This window comes from Protopterus annectens, chromosome 3.part1 (assembly GCF_019279795.1).
Source record: "Protopterus annectens isolate FY-2018-M chromosome 3.part1, PAN1.0, whole genome shotgun sequence".
Taxonomy (NCBI): Eukaryota; Metazoa; Chordata; order Ceratodontiformes; family Protopteridae; genus Protopterus; species Protopterus annectens.
Window position 1 is genome coordinate 11,197,987 of NC_056732.1, and position 17,665 is coordinate 11,215,651.

The window sequence follows — 17,665 nt, forward strand, 5'->3', positions numbered from 1 at the left end:
TTCCACCTGGTAGAAATAATTCTACTTTAGCCTCTTTTAAACTTTGTAAAGCCTTTCTCAAGGGGGCCTTTTTACTTAGACCCCCACTGAAGGATCCTGCTCCTCCTTGGGATTTAGCTATCATGCTTCAGGCCTTGACACAAGCTCCCCTTTGAACATTCAGCCAAAGCAGAACTTAAATTTTTGTCATAAAAAACAGTTTTCTGGTTGCTATCAGATCAGCTAGATGAGTTTACCTATTTTTCTTTCCAAAAGACTGGGTATCTTTGCAAACAAATCCATTTTTCTTGCCCAAGGCAACTTCTGAGTCCAACATAAACCAGGTCATTATTCTACCAGGTTTCTTTCCTAACTTTTCAAATAAGGAAGAGTATATGGACCACCTTTTGGATGTTCACAGACAACTTTGCTTTTATCTTAACAGAAGCAAAGACTTCAGGAAATCTGACCAGTTATTTGTTTTTCTTTCTCATAACAGATTGGGCAAACCAGTATCTAATGTTACATTGGCCAAATGGTTAACTTAATGTGTCTCCTTTGCTTATGGTAAAATATTTATCCTTGCCCAAGCCTGCTAGAGCTCATTCCACAAAGTCTGTGGCAGTTTCTTCAGTCTTTTGGTCAAATGTTTCCACAGATATTTGTGTAGCTGCAACTTGGACCAATTCTCACACCTTTATTGCTCATTATAAATTAAATTTGATTTCCAGGCACAGAGTAGCCTTTAGCTCTGCAGTGTTCCAGAACAGCCTTCCAAGAGGGCCTCCCAAGGTCAAGTAGCTGGGGACTCAGTCCAGTCAGTTGAGGAATGAATGAAAAGGACAACATCAGATAAAAATGTTATCTAGTCACCATAACATTCCATCTATGTTGTCCATTTTCATTCTTCAACTTCATACCCACCTGCCCCCTTCCTTTGCTTCTGGAAAGATCTAAGAGTTGTACAGGAACCTCTGTTGATTGTTTGAGATCCAGAGTCCTTTTTCTTTTTCACCTTTGATAATTTATAGAATAGGTTGTCCTTTTATGTCTAGGGGCAGCAAATTCATTCTGAAGTATGTTAGGTTGGAAGGCCATTATGGGTAAAGCGAGGAGCATGAGAGTTCTTGGCTCCAACGATCTGGCAGAAGAATCTGAGTTGGATCTGACTATCACATCCAAACCCCATCAGTTGAGGAAGAATGTAAATGGACAACACAGATGGAACTTTATGGTGACTACATAAAGTTTTTTTGCCATTATTTTCAATACATCGCTATTATGTAAAATTATTTTCCAATTATTTGTTAATACTTTTCTTATGGTGTTCATAATTCCTGATTCATACTGTTATTCTTAAATTAAACCATCCCTGAAAATAGGTTTAAATTTTACACTCCTTGCCATATAAATCTCTTTGATAATTCTATCTAAATGGCTGTTATTACAACCTGTTAACAGTTAACTGGAAAATCATTTTTGTGGAGTAGTGATTTATTGAAAATAATAGTAGGAAAAATTATAATATCACAACTATTTTAGAAAAGTCAAGAGTTAAACGAAATGTATAACAGCACTATATTAGGAACTTAAAAGTGTAAACAATGTAAAGATACCATTGTAGATTTATTGGTGAGGGATCTAGTGTGTTTATAAAACATCTTAAGGTACCTACATCTGTAACTCTAAAGGAGTGGTGTATTTAGTAGCATGTGAAACTCTTAATTGTTATTATGTTGGTAAAACAATTAAAAAATTGTCAAAAAGAATTTATGAGCATATTGTGGTGATCAAAAACGATGACTTTTGTAATTCAGTTGCTAAGCATACAGATCACTGTTCTGATTTATACAAATGTTGCTTTTTTGTATTAGATTCAGTCAACTTGGGTGAGTTGCAAGGAGACTAATGTGCGTCTTGAGTATAAAGAAGATGAAGGGCAGATTAGATTGTCAGTGGACATACATCCTGGTCTTAAAAGAATATATAAATAAAAAAAAAGTTTTTTATTGGCACAAAGACTGTAGGTTAATTTACAATATATAGATATTAACACTGTATGTTTATAGTAATATTTGTTATACAGATACCATATTTATTAACTGGAAGTTGCATTTTTAAATTATAAAGCAATTGATTGGTTCATGAAATCACATGATTATAATAGACCCCTAGAACAAGTAGTACATACAGCAGAGTACACTCTGATTTGTTCATTTTAGGTGACCATTGAGGAGCCCAGCTCAATTCCCTTAGTACACTGCTGGTTCAAGGGGGGGATCGAAGGAATAAGATTTTTGCAAAGTATGTTCAGTTACATGTACTTTCAAAAGAAATGTAAAAGATTTGGTTTTCTTGCAAGAGACAGTTTAATAAATACGCTGGTCCTGTAGTGTTTTTGTGCCTTGCAAATAAAAAAAAAAGCAAACCATTCAGCCTGTAGTGTTATGGCAGTCAAATCACAGAACCTGTAGCGTTTTTAGACTGAGCAACACTGACTCCTGTCATGAAACCAGATGGCTCCATCAGGATCTGTGATGATGTCAGGGTTATAGAAAACACATTAACATATTAATTACAACACGCCACTCTCAAGGTACAAAATCTGCCTGCTACCTTAGCTGGTGGGTAAGTAGTTTTCAAAACAGAATACAAGACATACTGACCAACAAATGGTACTACGTGAAGGTTATCTAAAGTGTGTGACAACAAATACTCGTGAGACTTCTTCAGATATTAAGCATGCTTTTTGCACATGCTGTATTACAATGAGTGATGAAAAACATAATGCAAGGTGTTGAAAAAGTTGCAGTTTACCTAATATATGTACAGCTACACACACACACACACACACACACACACACACACACACACACACACACACACACACACACACACACACACACACACACACACACACACACACACACCAAATAATATGGGATCATAGAAAGTTACTAGGCTAATGACCCAAAGGCCCTTACAAGCCTAGCCAAATTTTACCCTTGTTACCATGATCAGCACCTATTGCCCCTGTCTAAGAGGGACACAGGTATAAACCCCATGGTGAATTTATGGTTAGCCATCCAATTGTCCAGATTCTGTTTGAAGAGGGCCAATGAGGTTTGCTATTTGATGTGAAGTGGGGGTCTGTTCCAAAGGTGTGGTAACCTCTGGGAGACAAATCTGTCCCTCCAGCAGGTTCTATTAATGTCACATACCAGGTTTAGGTCTTTACAGCAAGTACCCCATGCACCATTTGATTTGCGGATGTGCAGCATTTCCAATAAAGCGGGGTCAGAGACTGCCTTATATGTAAGGCAGAGATTGCCTCCGAGTAATCTGTATGAAACAGAATAAAGTGCCAGTGATTTCAGTCAGTCTACATAGGATAGCTGTTGAAGACCTTGAATTTTCTTTGTGAGAAACTTTTGTGGTCTTTCCCATTGCTGCAGGTGCTTTGAAAGGTACACGCCAAAAGTGGCGTTGTTCTCAATTATTGACCTAATGAGTGAAGAGTACAGGGTGGTGATAGCTTCACTTTTTTTGAGGCAATGCCCTTACTTCTGAGGTGAGCCATATAGAATGCCCTTCTTACCACTCTGGTGACATGCTGATCAAAGGCAAGGTTGCTGTCAACCTGAGTGCCCAGATCTCTCACCACTGAGTGGGTACTTAGGGTATTGCCATTGATGTGGTAGTTGTCAGGAACATCACTCTTGCCGAAAGGGATGATAATACATTTTTTTGCATGGAGTTTGAGGCCATGGCCTTGGCACCAACTATAATTTAGATATCAAGATAACCAGGCTAGAAAATGCTAGCAAATACTTAAAAAGAGCTAAATGCATAATTTTATGAGGCAAGGCACTGGTCCTTGGTCATATGGGAAATGTAATAGGACTGAATGAGGACTGTGATAGTACAAGCCAAGTGTAACTAATAAAACCAAATAATTTGACACAATTGGAAGACTTTGAGGAATGCTAAAACTATTGTAACAAATGTTTACAAGACTGCTACCACTGTTAGCTCTATTTGATACGTTGCAGCCTAAACATATCGTCTTACATGTGGTTTGTAATCATGACAGAACTTTAGAAGTTTCAAAACAAATGATTCAGAGTCTTCTAGACCATCACAGCAACAAGCCACCAACACTGTTATGTGATACTTCTTACAAGATATTGGTGCAGGTACACTGCTTCTGCTAAAATGTCACATGCATCAGCTAAAGTTATTGACTTTATATGCAGAACTGCTATAATGTCAAGAAAAGGAAATTGCAAAAAGATGGATAATTAGGCAAAAATAGTCTTGCAGTGATTCTGAGCTAGGAAATGTCACAGCTGCAGATATGGTCAGCTGTCCCATTCAGATGGGTCATAAGCTACTCAGTTTGTTGTTTAATTTGCCAATTCTGTACTTACATCATCCTTATATTCTGAATTTGTCTAGTGTTCCCCTTACTGAATCCACAACCAGTGGCAGATCCAGGAATCTTCAAAATGGGGTTTCAGTCTGGTTAATCACACTAGGCTACCAACGTCTTGAGAGGGAATCCAAACTGTTTTTTTACTCTGACAAAGGGAAATTTGTCCTGACCACCTGGGGAAATTCCTCTTCTCTTCTCATTAAGTACCATGGGATCTTTTACATCCAACAACTCAGGCAGATGAGGGTCTCAGTTTAATAACTCGTCCAAATGATGGCACAGAAAGAAGTGCAGCTCACCCCACCCCCTAACATCTCTTCCTCCCCAATGCTGCATGGCAGTGTTAGCTGTGGAAAAGAATCCGATCTATACCTACTTAGAGAAATGCGTAGAGGTAACAATCCATATCAGCAGCAAATATGACAGGAAATGAGAAAATAAACCACCCTGAATGTCCACCACTATAAATAAAGTAATAATGGTAAATAAACTCTATAGCAGAAGACACTCTTAAATTATACTGAAGAGCCAAACCCATGTACTGAAGGAAAACATTAAAAGCATTACATGAAAAACAAAAACAAACAAAAATGCCCCAAACATAACATCAGAAGATGGGTTTCAGGTCCTTCATAGAGAAAGGGAAACATAAAAAAGAGTGAAAGAGATTTTCTTGTATCACTATCATAAAACTAACGTTGAATTTCCCATTTCCAGTGACCTACATACTCTGTACTTCAGTGAACACTGTATTTCTGCACATTGGCATTGAAGTACAATGTTTACAGCAACAAAGAAACCTTGGGAGTCTTGACATGTTCTGCCCGTAGTTACCATGCCTCATAAATACAAAGAAAGGATTCAGAAACCCAAATTTTCTGAACTGTCATTGAAGCTTCTGAAAGTAGTTGTTGCTTCATTTAACCAAGTCCAGCAGAGGAGTAAAACATAATTTAAGCACAAGGCAAAATGACATACTTTGGAGCAGAGGCTGCAGATGAAAACATAACAAACTTTCTTTTCAGTGAAGAGGGCATGTGGAAGCACTAAGATCAAGTTTTAAAAGCACATTAATGCCAAACGTTTTATTTTATTCCAGTCTCTTTTTTTTGTTTGGTCCAGTGACATCATTATTACTTAAAGAACAAATCATTTTTGCACTTATTTATGTATCATATAAAGTTATAACTTTTGTCAGTGTTTTAAAATTCCTAGTCTAATGTGGTTATACAATAATGCATTTACAATTAATTTATAAAAGTGGAGCAATTAAATACAGTGCTATACACTAACATTGCCTTAATTTAACTATTGCTACAACCTTTTAGATAGACAATAATTAAATACATGGTGAACCAGTTATAAAAAATGGTTATTTTCCATACTTATACTATCAACTGAGTGACACTGTTCTACCAGCCTAAAAGGTATCCATGCATTGCCAAAGCAGAATAATTTCATGCTCAGAAAAACAATACTGTTCAAACTGAATGCAGAGTTTAAAATTTGTAATGTAACACCCCATTTCCCTACTTTACCATCTAAGGAACAAAAGCTCATTGATTGTGACTGTACTCACAAAAGAACTACCTGCAATTAATTTCCCACTGTCACAGATTATATTTGGTTGGAGTCTGTTCACAGTGAAATTTGCTAGCCTTACAGCTGCCAGTTTTCTACATTCTTGAAAACAAAGAAGAATAAATGCATATATAACAGAAAGATGGAATAATCATGCAGACAATATAATTACTTATGTGAGCCAGAGTGTAAGATGCCTCATTGATAAGTATAAGTATCTATTGTAAGCCTTGACATCATAGTTAGAACCTGTAACTGTTTGCTCATACACGAGCCCCTGTCACTTAGCCCAATGTTCTTTGGTCAGAGCTTTTAATATCATCGCTTACACCAATCTGTCTTGCTGCAAACGTCTCTGTATCTAAACAAGTATTTGATGAGGTTAAGCAACTTTTTTCCGTGGTATTTTTGATCATTTTGCTTGGAGAACTATACAGTATTTAAAAAACTATCCGTGGAAACACCTGTTACATAAATGGGCATTTCATTCTCTTTTTTAAGTTAAAAGTACAAGTAAACCGATCCCAAATAATTAATTAACCTTAGCAAAAAGTTCCATTTACTTAACACAACCAGTACATTCTTTAGTCTACTAGTTATGTTTGTGTTCTTTATAACACGACGACATGCAGGATGCTGGCAGTCTTACGGTTGTACCGCCACCTTTTCACCCATATTTTTTACATGTCATCAGACATAGTAAGAAATGGATTTAATTGAATATTGCGGTGGGTCTGTGTCTTTACTGGTTTAGTATTCTCAAATTCTGAATAGCAGTAAGTTGCAAAGTAATGCCGAGAAGTAGAAGAAGAAGGGTTTCTATATAAGGCTCATTTTAAAATAATTAAGAGAACCGAGGTGGACTGTTGGGGACACTTTTCAGGTATTTATCACTCTCTGTATAACTACAGCTGAAAGTGACCAACTTGTTATTCAGCCTAAAGAGTTACGTCATTTAACTTGTGAGTAAAATCATGAGCAAACTGGGATGAAAATACTGAAAATACTGATACCTTCCAACAGTATTTATATTCAGGCATGTTGTACTGATCAATTCTTATTGCATTTTTAATTCACCTATGGGGCATCCTTTAAGAGCTGAAAAGAGTCAACATAGTTCTGAGTTATGATTTTAGGACAATTGAGTTGCATTTCATTTGTACCTCCCCTTTACTCAAATGGATACTACATAATGCCTATCTACCTTACACTGATACCAGAACAGACAGACAGACACACATCTGTGTATCTCTCTCTCTCTCTCTCTGTATATATATATATATATATATATATATATATATATATATATATATATATATATATATATATATATATAAACAGATGCACAGACACATGAATGCACAGATGACAAAGGACCGCAAAACCAGCATTTATTTGTGTAAGTTGTCATTCACAAATACAGGATTTGCAAAGGATATCTTATAATACAACTCTCAGCCTCGAATCCAACATTTACTACAAATGACAGACACTTTTTAAATGTTACAGCTACAGAGTTCAGAAGAGTAAAAGTAAGTCAATCTAACTGTCTTGCAATTTCCAGGGAAAATAAAGTCTTTACCTGAATAAATCTCACCATATGTTCACTGCAGTCCATTTTTGTGCAGTGTCTCAGATTTTAGGAGGTGCAGAAAACAAAACATTCTAAAACAATTAAGAGGAATAAAAAAAAGGTTCACTAAGTCAGCAGTGTATATACACCACTGTACAATTTCATGACTCACTGCATTTCTGAATTCCACTGCAGCACGTTTTTCTTGTATGTAAGCATGCATGACTTATACTCTGCACATGCAAGCATTTTTTTAAGTGAAAAGTCAGCTAAAACAGGAGCTTGTGTAACAAAGCAACAATGTTTGCCTGTCTGTTTCTTGACTGGCACAAACATTACTGGAAAGGAACAGTCAGCAGCCACTTAGTAAGCTGATAGGGCTGGATCATGATGCAAATGAGTGGGCGTTGCTGGTAAGAATAATGTAACCGCCCCTAAAAAGATTTGCTTGGATTGAATTTAAAACAGTGAGACTGTGTCTTTAATAAAAATTAAGGCAACAACTTGTTTTTATTGCACCAGGTGCTCTTTTGCAATTTTGCAGGTGTGCGCTGTGTCCTGTTCATCAAAAAAAAAAAAATAAAAGAAAGAAGCAAAGTCTTTTTGTGACATGGTCAGAGATCTGTGACAAACCCTCAGAAATACAGTACTATTCACAGATTTTTCAAAGAAAAAGGATATTTTTTTTTTAAGTTAAATTTACAGTTGCTTAAACATGGAAATAATATTTCCATGTTTAAGCTTCTGGAAGTTAAATGGAATAGTTTAAAACATGCTGGAAATAGCAGAGCACCATGAGGCAGCCTAGACATTGGGGGGGGGGGGGGGGGTTAAAGTGACAGGCGCTTTGGGCGACGATCGAGAAAACACATTAATGGCATTTTGAGTGAGTTAGTTAAACTGCTACTACCGAATTCCACAAAAACAAGTTACTTGTTTATCACTGTTATATACATCTTCATGTTTTAAACATTAAATGTATTTATTTACATTTGTTGACCGGAAGTGTCCAACTGGATGTGGGTCCATTTTCAGCGGAGGCCTGGGGAGAAAAGCTCCACAGTTAAAATATACAGACAGTAGTTACATTGGATTTACATAGCAATTAACAATTTGATCAACACAGCAATTAATTATAAACATAGTTACAGATGAAGAACATAGTACATCAGTAGACAACTAGAATCTTTATATTCGGCGAAGTACATAACAGACATTAATAACTGCTACAATAAGAAGTTCCGGCTTATGAGCATCCAAACCTGTTATAATGAAGGTAGTTAGTGGGGTGGAAAAAAGGTAGTGGGTGGATGGGGTGGGTGACATTAGAGGGGGAGTTGCAAGGGCATAGCCAGCATGTCTTTAGGTGCACTTTTAGTAAAATTTTGAAGTGGGTGCATGATTGTACGGAGGTAATTGTGGGTGGGAGGGAATTCCCTAATTTGGCTTTGGTGCAAGAGAATAGTGCTTCACCAGCAGAGTTATTGGCTTTAGTGACCTGCAAGTGATTTTTGTTGCTGGATCTTAGTGGTCTGGTGGTGCGTTAGGGTTGGAGTAGATTCTGGAGGGATGGTACTTTTAGTGGATGGTTTACTAGTTTGTGGGCGTGCGTGAGTTGATACCATTGAAGGAGATGAGGGAATTCAAGCCAGCCCAGTTCAACAAGTGAGAGACAGTGGTGACTACGGTAGGATGCCCCTGTGGCGAATTTGGCAATTTTTAAATATCTAAGAACTGATTTAAAAGGAACCTACGTACTGCTTGATGCAGACTTCACAGTTTGCCATCCATCTCTCTCTCTCTCTTTCCGTTCATTGCATACCACCTGTCAGCAGTTAGCTTGCCTGCCTGGAGAGCTGGATTCAATGAAGCCTACGTACACTACGTGTACACGGTATATAGTCAATAAACTTCTTATCACATTTTTTGTGCTTCCTAGTCACTATGAAAAATTACGGTAAGTGTACATGTACTCTACACTTTGTGGTAACATTTATGAATCCCTGTCAATATTTTAAACTGCAAGAAAATCAGTAGGAAACTAAAATTAGGAGGAAGAAGATGTGAGTTATATCTGTGTTGTCTGTTCACTCAGAAGAGTGCCCACTTAGTGTAGGCTTTATTGAATCTGGCCCATGTGTATTTTATGCAGTTGGAAAGTCTCAAAATCTGCAAAAATCTGACACTCCAGAATTGGTAATTAATTCAAATGTATCTAACTGTAAATAAAAACAGCAATTCATTACTTCATGAGATATGAGGACATTCTTCATAGATCATTCATGTGTCTTAATCACAGCCTTGACATTTGGGGAAAGTAGACTAAAAGGGCAAAGGGCAAAATGTTATTTATACAACTACGTCCGCATGCCTATAACAGCAATGGCAGAAGAAACACCCATCCCATACTTTATAAAGCAAAAAGGATGTTTTTCACAAAGGCAATTTGTCTAGCCCCACACTTTCCATTAAAACTGTTCTGATTCACTGAAAAATGCTTTGCTAACAGCCCAAAGTCAAGGTGTGAATCCCTAAAAGAATAGACCTGAACTACACACCTCGATGTCTGCACCTCCAAGGACAGTATTCTGATTATTGTCTCTGTATGTATGTGACCATAGCTCTGCACATAACAGACAATCACTCAAACCAGTCAGCACAACAGGACCCCTGCAGCTCAGCTCCATTGTTTACAAATGAAAGAGACCAGATAACTATATGAAAGAGACCAGATAACTACTAAATACAAACAGGGCATCTCCCTCTTCCTTCTCATTCCATGAATCAGGTAGCTTTTGGGACAGCAAGGAGCAGAAAGCTCTGCGAGCCGATTGGCCAAGTGCATAGCACTTTCCCCAATATGCACCACAGCTTTATTTGAGTACCGAGCAATATACACATCAGTCCAGTTTGGTTTCTCGATGACAATCTCTTCTCATTTTTCCTTCAGGTGGCAGGCATGTCCCAGGCTCCTAAATAATGCTAAAGTTTAGTGTTAAACTCAAATAAGAAAGTACAGTTGTGTACACTTACCATAAATGTAGATGTTCGAGTGTATTCACTGTTGCAGTCATCGCATTTGGGTTATCTGCTTGCAGTAGCTCTCAGTCGGCCTGATTATCAAAGTCTTGGGTCCTGCTTTGGTTGCTGTCTCATCTTCCATGACGTCAGGTAGTCAAGGGTATAAAGCATGCAGCCGACGCCAATAAATCAGTTTTTCTTGCCCCAGATGTCAGGTGCCCCCCTAATGGGAAGCAATTAAATATATATATATATATATATATATATATATATATATATATATATATATATATATATATATAGTAGACAAGGTTATACCTCCAACAAAAAAGCAAATACACCAAAAAGCTTTTAAGCATTGTAAAGGAGAGAAGAGGTATAGCCAAAAGAAGTCAGGGGGCTACAGGGAGGGTAACCAGGACTGCAGCAGTGAATACACTCGAATATCTACATTTATGGTAAGTGTACACAACTGTACTATGTTCTTCGTGTTTCACTGTTGCAGTCATCACATTTGGGAAGATTCCCAAAGCAAAGGATGGGAGGAGGAATTTATACAGCATTAGGACCAGCTATAAGGCCCTGCAAGACTGCAGTGGCAAAGCCAGCTCTGGAATTAGAGAAAATTGGCAAATGGTAATGTTTGGTGAAAGTATGTACAGAACTCCAGGTAGCAGCTTTTAGGATGTCCCTGGTAGGGACACCTCTGAGAAAGGCTGTAGAAGTAGATTCAGCCCTGGTTGAATGTGGTCTAATCCCCTGTGGGATAGGTTTTCCATGGTGCTTATAGCAGAAATTAATGCAATGGCCTATCCATTTAGAAATTGTTTGTTTTGAAATAGCCTTCCCCTCTGCCCCTGCAGCAAATGCCACCAGCAGTTGTTCAGATTTCCTTTGAGGTTTAGTCTTGTCCAAGTAATATCGAAGTTGTCTGTGCGCATCTAAGGAGTGCAGTATCCGTTCCCCTTTGTTCTGTGGATTAGAAAAGAAGGTTGGAAAACGAATGGACTGATTAAGGGCCACACTGGATACCACCTTGGGCATGAAGGAGGGATTGGTCCTGAGGGGCACCCTGTCCACATGAAAGATGATGAAAGGCTCCACTGACATAAGGGCCTTCTTGCTGAAGTAATTGTTAAAAGGAAAGCTATTTTCCAAGAAAGGAATTTTAACTCTGCACTTGCAGCTTGCTCAAAAGGAGGAAGAGTGAGTTTTTCCAATACAAAGTTAAGGTCCCGGGCTGGAGTTAGGGCTCTCCTGGGTGGTCTTAAGTTTTTGGCCCCTCTGAGGAACTGCTTGAGCAGTGGATGAGAGAAAATGGGTGGTTCTGTGTTGTAATGAACTGAAATGGCTGAGGCATGAATTTTGATGGATGAAAAAGAAAGGCCCTTGTGAAGCATCTCAGTTAAGTATTGAAGAATCTGAGGTAAATTGGGTGCTGCTGTGCCCATCCCTTGAGTTTGGTTCCAGGCACAGAATCTCTTCCATTTTTCAGCATAAGATTTTCTAGTACTAGACCTCCTTGCTTCTAAAATGACATCCAACACTTGTTTACTGAGGGATGGTAATGGAGAGATTAGGTAATTAGCCAGGCTGCCAGGTTCAGGGTTTGAAGCTGAAGGTGCAAAATCTGGCTCTCCTGCTGAGACAACAGGGTAGGGGTCTGAGGCAGGTGCCATGGAGCCAGCAGTGACACATTGTGCAAGAGGGGGTACCACTGTTGGCGTAGCCAGTCTGGTGCAATCAGTATCATCCTTGGTTTGTCCTGTTTGATCTTTAGTAGTACTATGGAGAGGAGAGGCAGAGGAGGAAAGGCATAAACTCATAGATTTCTCCAGCTGAAGGACAGAGCATCCACTTTCCAAGCTTGTTTGCGGGGAGTCCTTGTGCAGAATTTGTCCAAATGGTAGTTCTGGGGGGAGGCAAACAGGTCTATATCTGGGCTCCCCCATTTGTTTATCAACATGTTGAAAGTCTTTAGTTCCAATTTCCACTCTTTTGGGTCCATGACATTTTTGCTTAGTTCGTCTGCCAATGTATTTAGCTTTCCTGGCAGGAATTGAGCTTGTAGATGCACTTGGTATCTCAAGGCTGTGTTCCACAGAGCCATGTCTAGTCTGCAGAGGGGGTATGAATGTGTACCCCCCTGCTTGTTTATGTACCACATAACAGTGGTGTTGTCCGTCTTTACCATTAATTGTCCTGGAAGAATGTGTTCCTTGAAGGCTGTCACAGCATTCTGTACAGCTAACATTTCTTTTTGATTGATATGCAGGTGCATTTGACTTGGATTCCATTTGCCCTGAATGCACTTCCCTGCCAGGTGAGCCCCCCATGCATAGTCTGATGCATCTGTTGTTAGGGGGTAGAGTGAATGGTAGTCCTTTGTTTTGGTGGCAGGCCTCCGCTCACCAAAGGAACTCTAACTGTAGGCAAGGAATGATAGGAATCTGCTTCTAGATCCTGAGAATGTTGACACCGTAGGTTTTTTAGATACCATTGTAGTTTCCTCATATGCAGTCTTGCATATGGAATTAGTAGAATGCAGGAGACCATGAACCCCAAGGCTTGCAGTATTTGCCTTGCAGACAGCAGGGTTTTTGTGGCCACTTGTTTGAAGTAAGTTGTCAAATGAATTTGTTTCTCTGACGTGAGGAAAGCCATCTGGGAAGTTGTGTTCAAGCTTGCTCCCAGGAATATAATTTGTTGACAGGGTACCAGATGTGATTTCTTTTCGTTTATGGTGTACCCCAGACAAGTTAGCACCTTTTGTACAAATGCCAGATGATTCAAAAGTAAGTCCTGGCTTTCTGCTTGAATTAGACAATCATCCAGGTATGGGTATATTTGAATATTTCTTTGCCTGCAAAATGCAATGACTGGAGCTAGGCACTTTGTGAATACCCTGGGCGCAGTAGATAAGCCAAAGGGCAGTGCAGAGAACTGATAGTGCATGTAGCCTGCTTTGAAGCATAGGTATCTTCTGCAAGACTCCCTGATAGGGATCTGCAGGTAGTCTTCCTTTAAATCCAGTGTTGCCAACCAGGCATCCTTGCCTAGCATAGGAAGCAACTGGTGAAGAGTTAGCATCTTGAATTTTGGAATCACCAAAACGGTGTTTAGGATAGACAGGTCCAGGATAGGATGCCATGAGTTGTCTTTTCTGGGTACCAGGAAAAGTCTTGAGTAGAAACCTTGTCCCTTTTCCTCTTCTGGTACAGTTTGAATAGCCTTTAAGCTTAAGATAGAAAGTACTTGCTTTTGAGCCTCTGCCCAACTGTTTGGTGCTGCTAAAGTGTGGAAGTGAAATCTGTATCCTTGGTAAACTATATTTAAAACCCATTTGTCCTGAGTAATGAGTTCCCAGTTTTTTGCTTACAGAGCAATCTTTCCCCCTAAAGGAGCAGTCAGTTGAGAAGTGCTTGGAAGGTTTAAAGTTAAGTCATTGAGACAGCTTACCATAGGGGGAGTCTTACTACTCCCTGATTTGGAAGTGGAAGCCCCACACTGTTTAGTCCTGTGCGTACCCTAGGACTGAAGCCTGGGTGTTCTGCTGGTTCTGGGTTTGGACTGAGAAGGCCTGGAAGAGGCAGGAAAGGAACAATTCTTAGAGGGCCAATGCCTACTAAATCTTGGGGGCTGTACTTGTAGGAAATCTTTAACAGTTTGCATAGATTTAGCTTTTTCCTCCATCTTTTTAAGAGCTTCTTCTGCTTTGTTGCCAAATAGGCGGTCCTGATTTAAGGGAGCATCTAGCAATTTAGTTTTAACATGATCTGGCAAAAATTGTTCCTTAAGCCAAGCATGCCTTCGATGTACAGACCTGGTGACAGCAGCCCTGCAAGATGCCTCTAGTGACTCAAAACCACATTGCAAAGTATGTTTTCCAACCTGTTCAGCAGAATGCATTAAATCCTGAAAATCCTTATTTTCAGCACAGTCAGGAATCAACATCATCTTCTGTTTAAGCAATCCAATAATATGCTGCTGATACTTTAACACATGAAAGTGGCAATTTAAGGCCCTGATGGCCAAGGTAGTGGAGGAGTATACCTTCTTACCCCATCTATCCAGGGCCCTGGAATCTCTATCAGAGGGGGTAGGATTTTTGGCAGTAGTAGCCTTAATGCCCTTAGGTCCCTGTGAAATGGTCTCAGGATCCACAGTAGGATTTTTAAAAAGAAACTTGTGAGAGTCAGGAACCCTGTAATATCTATCAGGTTTTCTGGGAGGAGGAGGTAAAGAGTCAGGGGCCAGGCTAGATTCCGAGAAGGCATCATCAACAATGTCTAGCACAGGAGGGATAGCTAAAGGCCTGTGTTGAGGCAGGAGTAAGAAATCCATAAGCCTCTTTTTAGAATCAGAGTAATGCTGGCTTTCCCAGCAAAAATGCTCCCTAAGAGTATGCAAGGTTTCATCAAAAGAGAAATCCTCTGGAGGGGGGGGGGGCAGAGGGAATACAGTCCTCAGCATCAGAATCCTCATAGGTAGATAAGGGTAAACCCTGGTTATCAGAGGAAACACAGTTTTCAGAATCGTGGTCAGAAGTATCATAAGCAAATTCAGTCCTAGGTCTCTTAGAGGGTGAAGGTGGCTTCCCCTGATTAAAGTAATAACGTCTTCAGCCATTCTTATCATTTGTTTTTTAGGCATAGAGGCTTGACTATGCAGTCTGGGCATCAGTTTTCTAGGCATTGTTCGAGATTTAGGCCTTGAAGAAGAAGATGGTATCGGTTTAATAAGCAAGTCAGTAGGCCTGAATACACCCTCAGAAGCCGGTGCCTTCACAGTGGCTCTGGACCCATCCAAGGTAGAGACATCTGCAGGGTCCACAGTTGAAGCATCTCACAGCATACTGGACTCTGAATGGGTCTTAGTAGAGGCCTGCAAATCTGAAGTAGCGGGTATCAGGGGCTGCGAAAGTGCCTCACTGAGTACCAGTGAACTGGCAACTAGCTTATGAGAAGCGTTGTTGGCAGTTTTGGACCTAGGAGGCCTGTCTCTGTCTTTATCTTTGCGTTTTTTCAGAATGTCGGTAGTCGGGTGGCTTACCAAAGACATATCTGGATAATTGAACCAAGTGCCAAAATATTTAGAAGCACAAATATACCGATGATGAATAGTTTGTGGTTTAAATAAGGCACAAAACCGACAGCGAGATACGTCGTGGTCAGGGCCTAGGCAAGGAATACAGTATGAATGAAAATCTTTATGAGGTATTTGCTTTACACAAGAAATACAATTGTTGACTTTTACTGACATAGGTTTAGAGCAAGAAAAAGTTTCCCCAATGGGGTATTTAGCTTTAGTTGAAGACTTTGGTTCTGAAACTCGAAAACGAAAATTTCAGGAATTGGCCGACTGGCACTTGTAAACTGCTTCTGCTTCGGGCACCGCACGGCAAGAAAGATTGATGTAATTTAATTTTTTTTTTTATTTGAAACAAACAAAAAATGACATTTTTGGCATGTCTACAAACTGGCACCCAGGGATGCTGCTCCTTTTGTCCCACCCTTCCTTCACTTTTGAAAACACCTTCCTCACCTTGTTCACACTAATTCTAGCATAAATCAGTTTTCATCACTGCACAAGCTGTCATTCACATTACAGTGGGAAAACAGAGATCATGGGTCTGAACTTGAATATTTATGCTTCTGAATTACTCATTTCTTTTACCAAAATTTATAGTCATGGTAGATAAACCAATGGATATTTACAGCTCTTCACAAAAACCACCACTAAAATTACGTGAACAGATTGTGTTACTGCAAATTACTGGTTGCAACCTTAGTGAAAATACTGAATGTACTGGCTTCTGCATATATTTAAGTTATAATGCGTTATTTTATTGTTACTTGGCTGTTACTTTATCTACATTTTATTTTAAGCAATATATTTTAAAAGTAGCAAACATGTACAGAGGTGCAGAACAAATTGTCACAACAAGCAAGGTGTACTCTCAACTGTACTGCTTTGGCTGCATTTCTTCAAGCATTACTTGTGGACAAAATTACCTCAGGGTCTCTATGAACACTGATGCTTTCTCCCTAAGAAATTCCAAGAACAAAATCTTGACAATCAAATCAAACTCTGCACTTTTCTTTAGGCTTATCCAGTACTAGTAAGTGCTACTAGTAACTGTGAACCATAAAACTATACTTCTATCTTTTTTATTAATGACTGAAACTATAGGAAACTATCACCAACTGCACCTTCACTGAACTACACTTGGAGATACAAAAGGAGGAGCTACTGATGATCACAGAATAGATAGTCTGAGCCAATGCATCCTTGATGCAAGCAAAAGCAAAAAAAAATTCTTAAAGCACAAAAGAACAACGGCTTTAAAAATGGGTGAGGAGTATGCCCCTGCACACAGGCCTAAATCCGCCACTGTATACACTTACACTTTTTAGCATTTACTCTTTTTCTCTTAGACCTACACACACATAGTCAGCAAACTCAATCTGAGGTAATTCAGGCAGGAGAGAGAAATTGTGGACAAGGAAGGGGAGGAGTTGAGCTGTCAGGTCCAAAGCTTTAGTATAAGGTGTAAGATTATGCTCAACACGGTTTTAAGGTTGAAAGTAATTTTGTTACAAATATGTAACATAAATAAGGTATAAAATAAAGCTTGCTTAAATGCAGAAATAGAGTTTAGTAATATGTGATCAGCATCCATACTAAATGACCGTGGCTTGGAAAATAAGGAATCTACTGAATGGACATTATTTCCTTACAAACAGGATGTATGCAAGAGCAAAAATGCAAAATCTGCTTTTAAAGAACACTGTGACAATCTGTTTCCTTAAAAACATGTTTTTCTGCATATAAAAATAATGGACACAATATGTTTCCTTAAACAACAGGACATGTTTCTGCATATAAAAATGATGGACACAATATGTTTCCTTAAACAACAGGACATGTTTATGACACTGTTACAATCTGTTTCCTTGGCACAAGAACAGATGTTCTTATACAAAAGACAAAAAACAGGATGTTCACACTGTCAGAAAAGCTGAAAAATAAGTCAGCAGTTTGCGTGAACATCTGCAACAATCAATATTGTTTCT

At 39.1% G+C, this 17,665-nt stretch overlaps 1 protein-coding gene across 1 annotated transcript in view; it reads right to left on the reverse strand.

The window, feature by feature from the left end:
- Positions 1–17,665, reverse strand: part of EPB41L3 (erythrocyte membrane protein band 4.1 like 3) — a gene marked incomplete in the record, with an annotated part of 1,523,429 nt that overhangs the window by 664,396 nt on the left and 841,368 nt on the right.